The following is a 7,629-nucleotide window of genomic DNA, read 5'->3' as shown; positions in this document are numbered from 1 at the left end:
GCACGTAGTCTGTAGTCTGCCAGTATAGTATGTAGCCTGTAGTCTGCCAGTATAGTATGTAGCCTGTAGTCTGCCAGTATAGTATGTAGCCTGTAGTCTGCCAGTATAGTATGTAGCCTGTAGTCTGCCAGTATAGTATGTAGCCTGTAGTCTGCCAGTATAGTATGTAGCCTGTAGTCTGCCAGTATAGTATGTAGCTGGTAGTCTGCCAGTATAGTATGTAGCCTGTAGTCTGCCAGTATAGTATGTAGCCTGTAGTCTGCCAGTATAGTATGTAGCCTGTAGTCTGCCAGTATAGTATGTAGCCTGTAGTCTGCCAGTATAGTATGTAGTCTGTAGTCTGCCAGTATAGTATGTAGTCTGTAGTCTGCCAGTATAGTATGTAGCCTGTAGTCTGCCAGTATAGTATGTAGCCTGTAGTCTGCCAGTATAGTATGTAGTCTGTAGTCTGCCAGTATAGTATGTAGCCTGTAGTCTGCCAGTATAGTATGTAGTCTGCCAGTATAGTATGTAGCCTGTACTCTGCCAGTATAGTATGTAGCCTGTAGTCTGCCAGTATAGTATGTAGTCTGTAGTCTGCCAGTATAGTATGTAGCCTGTACTCTGCCAGTATAGTATGTAGCCTGTAGTCTGCCAGTATAGTATGTAGCCTGAAGTCTCCCAGTATAGTATGTAGTCTGTAGTCTGCCAGTATAGTATGTAGCCTGAAGTCTGCCAGTATAGTATGTAGTCTGTAGTCTGCCAGTATAGTATGTAGTCTGCCAGTATAGTATGTAGCCTGTAGTCTGCCAGTATAGTATGTAGTCTGCCAGTATAGTATGTAGCCTGTAGTCTGCCAGTATAGTATGTAGCCTGTAGTCTGCCAGCATAGTATGTAGCCTGTAGTCTGCCAGTATAGTATGTAGTCTGCCAGTATAGTATGTAGTATGTAGCCTGCCAGTATAGTATATAGCCTGTAGTCTGCCAGTATAGTATGTAGCCGGTAGTCTGCCAGTATAGTATGTAGCCTGTAGTCTGCCAGTATAGTATGTAGTCTGCCAGTATAGTATGTAGCCTGTAGTCTGTCAGTATAGTATGTAGTCTGCCAGTATAGTATGTAGTCTGTAGTCTGCCAGTATAGTATGTAGTCTGTAGTCTGCCAGTATAGTATGTAGCCTGTAGTCTGCCAGTATAGTATGTAGCCTGTAGTCTGCCAGTATAGTATGTAGTCTGTAGTCTGCCAGTGTAGCCTGTAGTCTGCCAGTATAGTATGTAGCCTGTAGTCTGCCAGTATAGTATGTTGTCTGTAGTCTGCCAGTATAGTACATAGTCTGTAGTTTGCCAGTATAGTATGTAGCCTGTACTCTGCCAGTATAGTATGTAGTCTGTAGTCTGCCAGTATAGTATGTAGCCTGTACTCTGCCAGTATAGTATGTAGCCTGTAGTCTGCCAGTATAGTATGTAGCCTGTAGTCTGTCAGTATAGTATGTAGCCTGTAGTCTGTCAGTATAGTATGTAGTCTGTAGTCTGCCAGTATAGTATGTAGCCTGTAGTCTGTCAGTATAGTATGTAGCCTGTAGTCTGTCAGTATAGTATGTAGTCTGCCAGTATAGTATGTAGCCTGTAGTCTGTCAGTATAGTATGTAGCCTGTAGTCTGTCAGTATAGTATGTAGCCTGTAGTCTGCCAGTATAGTATGTAGCCTGTAGTCTGCCAGTATAGTATGTAGCCTGTAGTCTGTCAGTATAGTATGTAGCCTGTAGTCTGCCAGTATAGTATGTAGCCTGTAGTCTGCCAGTATAGTATGTAGCCTGTAGTCTGTCAGTATAGTATGTAGCCTGTAGTCTGCCAGTATAGTATATAGCCTGTAGTCTGCCAGTATAGTATGTAGCCTGTAGTCTGTCAGTATAGTATGTAGTCTGCCAGTATAGTATGTAGCCTGTAGTCTGTCAGTATAGTATGTAGCCTGTAGTCTGCCAGTATAGTATGTAGCCTGTAGTCTGCCAGTATAGTATGTAGCCTGTAGTCTGTCAGTATAGTATGTAGCCTGTAGTCTGCCAGTATAGTATATAGCCTGTAGTCTGCCAGTATAGTATGTAGTCTGTAGTCTGCCAGTATAGTATGTAGTCTGTAGTCTGCCAGTATAGTATGTAGCCTGTAGTCTGCCAGTATAGTATGTAGCCTGTAGTCTGTCAGTATAGTATGTAGTCTGCCAGTATAGTATGTTGTCTGTAGTCTGCCAGTATAGTACATAGTCTGTAGTCTGCCAGTATAGTATGTAGCCTGTACTCTGCCAGTGTAGTCTGTAGTCTGCCAGTATAGTATGTAGCCTGTACTCTGCCAGTGTAGTCTGTAGTCTGCCAGTATAGTATGTAGCCTGTACTCTGCCAGTGTAGTCTGTAGTCTGCCAGTATAGTATGTAGCCTGTAGTCTGCCAGTATAGTATGTAGCCTGTAGTCTGCCAGTATAGTATGTAGCCTGTAGTCTGCCAGTATAGTATGTAGCCTGTAGTCTGCCAGTATAGTATGTAGTCTGAAGTCTGCCAGTATAATAAGTAGCCTGTAGTCTGCCAGTATGTAGTCTTTCTGTATAGTATGAAGCTTGTTGTCTGCCAGTATGTAGTGTGAAGGTTGACAGTAGACTGGAACTGGGTGAGCAGTCTGAAGGTGTTTTTCCATAGAGAAGTATTGGTACATCATCTTTTTATATGTCCCATTAGGGTATCTGTGAGCGCCAGGGCAACGCCATTGAGGCCTTCTCCGTGTTGAAGTAGTCCACGTTCTTCTTCGACTACTTCTATGAGTTGTAAAACAAACTGAAAGGGTTGCATACTGCCACCTAGAGGGGTGGTGTTGGAACAGGTATTAAAGTAAAAGGTTGGTGATTTTACTTTAACCTGCAGTTATGGAACGTTTGCTCGCAAGTATCATTTTAATTGGCCGATTCCTCCCGATGACCCGGATGGAATCATGTCATCCTTCCTCAACCCATAGGACAGGGACCATCAACTAGATTCAGCCCATAGGACAGGGACCATCAACTAGATTCAGCCCATAGGACAGGGACCATCAACTAGATTCAGCCCATAGGACAGGGACCATCAACTAGATTCAGCCCATAGGACAGGGACCATCAACTAGATTCAGCCCATAGGACAGGGACCATCAACTAGATTCAACCCATAGGACAGGGACCATCAACTAGATTCAGCCCATAGGACAGGGACCATCAACTAGATTCAACCCATAGGACAGGGACCATCAACTAGATTCAGCCCATAGGACAGGGACCATCAACTATAGGACAGGGACCATCAACTAGATTCAGCCCATAGGACAGGGACCATCAACTAGATTCAACCCATAGGACAGGGACCATCAACTAGATTCAGCCCATAGGACAGGGACCATCAACTAGATTCAACCCATAGGACAGGGACCATCAACTATAGGACAGGGACCATCAACTAGATTCAACCCATAGGACAGGGACCATCAACTAGATTCAGCCCATAGGACAGGGACCATCAACTAGATTCAGCCCATAGGACAGGGACCATCAACTAGATTCAGCCCACAGGACAGGGACCATCAACTAGATTCAGCCCATAGGACAGGGACCATCAACTAGATTCAGCCCATAGGACAGGGACCATCAACTATATTCAACCCATAGGACAGGGACCATCAACTAGATTCAGCCCATAGGACAGGGACCATCAACTACAGGACAGGGACCATCAACTAGATTCAGCCCATAGGACAGGGACCATCAACTAGATTCAACCCATAGGACAGGGACCATCAACTATAGGACAGGGACCATCAACTAGATTCAACCCATAGGACAGGGACCATCAACTAGATTCAACCCATAGGACAGGGACCATCAACTAGATTCAACCCATAGGACAGGGACCATCAACTATAGGACAGGGACCATCAACTATATTCAGCCAATAGGACAGGGACCATCAACTAGATTCAGTCCATAGGACAGGGACCATCAACTAGATTCAACCCATAGGACAGGGACCATCAACTAGATTCAGTCCATAGGACAGGGACCATCAACTAGATTCAGCCCATAGGACAGGGAACATCAACTAGATTCAGCCCATAGGACAGGGACCATCAACTATAGGACAGGGACCATCAACTAGATTCAGCCCATAGGACAGGGACCATCAACTAGATTCAGCCCATAGGACAGGGACCATCAACTATAGGACAGGGACCATCAACTAGATTCAGCCCATAGGACAGGGACCAACAACTAGATTCAGCCCATAGGACAGGGACCATCAACTAGATTCAACCCATAGGACAGGGACCATCAACTAGATTCAACCAATAGGACAGGGACCATCAACTAGATTCAGCCCATAGGACAGGGACCATCAACTAGATTCAGCCCATAGGACAGGGACCATCAACTAGATTCAGCCCATAGGACAGGGACCATCAACTATAGGACAGGGACCATCAACTAGATTCAGCCAATAGGACAGGGACCATCAACTAGATTCAGCCCATAGGACAGGGACCATCAACTAGATTCAGCCCATAGGACAGGGACCATCAACTAGATTCAGCCCATAGGACAGGGACCATCAACTAGATTCAGCCCATAGGACAGGGACCATCAACTAGATTCAGCCCATAGGACAGGGACCATCAACTAGATTCAACCCATAGGACAGGGACCATCAACTATAGGACAGGGACCATCAACTATAGGACAGGGACCATCAACTAGATTCAACCCATAGGACAGGGATCATCAACTAGATTCAGCCCATAGGACAGGGACCATCAACTATAGGACAGGGACCATCAACTAGATTCAGCCCATAGGACAGGGACCATCAACTAGATTCAGCCCATAGGACAGGGACCATCAACTAGATTCAGCCCATAGGACAGGGACCATCAACTAGATTCAGCCCATAGGACAGGGACCAACAACTAGATTCAACCCATAGGACAGGGACCATCAACTAGATTCAGCCCATAGGACAGGGACCATCAACTAGATTCAGCCCATAGGACAGGGACCATCAACTATAGGACAGGGACCATCAACTAGATTCAGCCAATAGGACAGGGACCATCAACTATAGGACAGGGACCATCAACTAGATTCAACCCATAGGACAGGGACCATCAACTAGATTCAACCCATAGGACAGGGACCATCAACTAGATTCAACCCATAGGACAGGGACCATCAACTATAGGACAGGGACCATCAACTATATTCAGCCAATAGGACAGGGACCATCAACTAGATTCAGTCCATAGGACAGGGACCATCAACTAGATTCAACCCATAGGACAGGGACCATCAACTAGATTCAGTCCATAGGACAGGGACCATCAACTAGATTCAGCCCATAGGACAGGGAACATCAACTAGATTCAGCCCATAGGACAGGGACCATCAACTATAGGACAGGGACCATCAACTAGATTCAGCCCATAGGACAGGGACCATCAACTAGATTCAGCCCATAGGACAGGGACCATCAACTATAGGACAGGGACCATCAACTAGATTCAGCCCATAGGACAGGGACCAACAACTAGATTCAGCCCATAGGACAGGGACCATCAACTAGATTCAACCCATAGGACAGGGACCATCAACTAGATTCAACCAATAGGACAGGGACCATCAACTAGATTCAGCCCATAGGACAGGGGACCATCAACTAGATTCAGCCCATAGGACAGGGACCATCAACTAGATTCAGCCCATAGGACAGGGACCAATCCAAGACATCAACTAGGACAGGGACCATCAACTAGATTCAGCCAATAGGACAGGGACCATCAACTAGATTCAGCCCATAGGACAGGGACCATCAACTAGATTCAGCCCATAGGACAGGGACCATCAACTAGATTCAGCCATAGGACAGGGACCATCAACTAGATTCAGCCCATAGGACAGGGACCATCAACTAGATTCAGCCCATAGGACAGGGACCATCAACTAGATTCAACCCATAGGACAGGGACCATCAACTATAGGACAGGGACCATCAACTATAGGACAGGGACCATCAACTAGATTCAACCCATAGGACAGGGATCATCAACTAGATTCAGCCCATAGGACAGGGACCATCAACTATAGGACAGGGACCATCAACTAGATTCAGCCCATAGGACAGGGACCATCAACTAGATTCAGCCCATAGGACAGGGACCATCAACTAGATTCAGCCATAGGACAGGGACCATCAACTAGATTCAGCCCATAGGACAGGGACCAACAACTAGATTCAACCCATAGGACAGGGACCATCAACTAGATTTCAGCCCATAGGACAGGGACCATCAACTAGATTCAAGCCCATAGGACAGGGACCATCAACTATAGGACAGGGACCATCAACTAGATTCAGCCAATAGGACAGGGACCATCAACTAGATTCAGCCCATAGGACAGGGACCATCAACTAGATTCAACCCATAGGACAGGGACCATCAACTAGATTCAACCCATAGGACAGGGACCATCAACTAGATTAACCCATAGGACAGGGACCATCAACTAGATTCAACCCATAGGACAGGGACCATCAACTAGATTCAGCCCATAGGACAGGGACCATCAACTATATTCAACCCATAGGACAGGGACCATCAACTAGATTCAACCCATAGGACAGGGACCATCAACTAGATTCAGCCCATAGGACAGGGACCATCAACTATAGGACAGGGACCATCAACTAGATTCAGCCCATAGGGCAGGGACCATCAACTAGATTCAGCCCACAGGACAGGGACCATCAACTAGATTCAGCCCATAGGACAGGGACCATCAACTAGATTCAGCCATAGGACAGGGACCATCAACTAGATTCAGCCCATAGGACAGGGACCATCAACTAGATTCAGCCCATAGGACAGGGACCATCAACTAGATTCAACCCATAGGACAGGGACCATCACATAGGACAGGACATCAACTAGATTCAGCCCATAGGACAGGGACTTCAACTAGATTCAGCCCATAGGACAGGGACCATCAACTATAGGACAGGGACCATCAACTAGATCAGCCAATAGGACAGGACCATCAACTAGATTCAGCCCATAGGACAGGACCATCAACTAGATTCAGCCCATAGGACAGGGACCATCAACTAGATTCAACCCATAGGACAGGACCATCAACTATAGGACGGGACCATCAACTAGATTCAGCCCATAGACAGGGACCACAACTAGATTCAGCTCATAGGACAGGGACCATCAACTAGATTCAACCCATAGGACAGGGACCATCAACTATAGGACAGGGACCATCAACTAGATTCAGCCCATAGGACAGGGACCAACAACTAGATTCAACCCATAGGACAGGGACCATCAACTATAGGACAGGGACCATCAACTAGATTCAGCCCATAGGACAGGGACCACAACTAGAATTCAGCCATAGGACAGGGACCATCAACTAGATTCAACCATAGGACAGGGACCATCAACTAGATTCAGCCCATAGGACAGGGACATCAACTATAGGACAGGGAACATCAACTAGATTCAGCCAATAGGAGGGACCATCAACTAGATTCAGCCCATAGGACAGGACCATCAACTAGATTCAGCCAATAGGACAGGGACCATCAACT

The sequence above is a fragment of the Salvelinus namaycush genome, unplaced genomic scaffold, assembly GCF_016432855.1.
Source record: "Salvelinus namaycush isolate Seneca unplaced genomic scaffold, SaNama_1.0 Scaffold463, whole genome shotgun sequence".
NCBI classification, from domain to species: Eukaryota; Metazoa; Chordata; class Actinopteri; order Salmoniformes; family Salmonidae; genus Salvelinus; species Salvelinus namaycush.
This window is presented reverse-complemented; position numbering follows the sequence as displayed.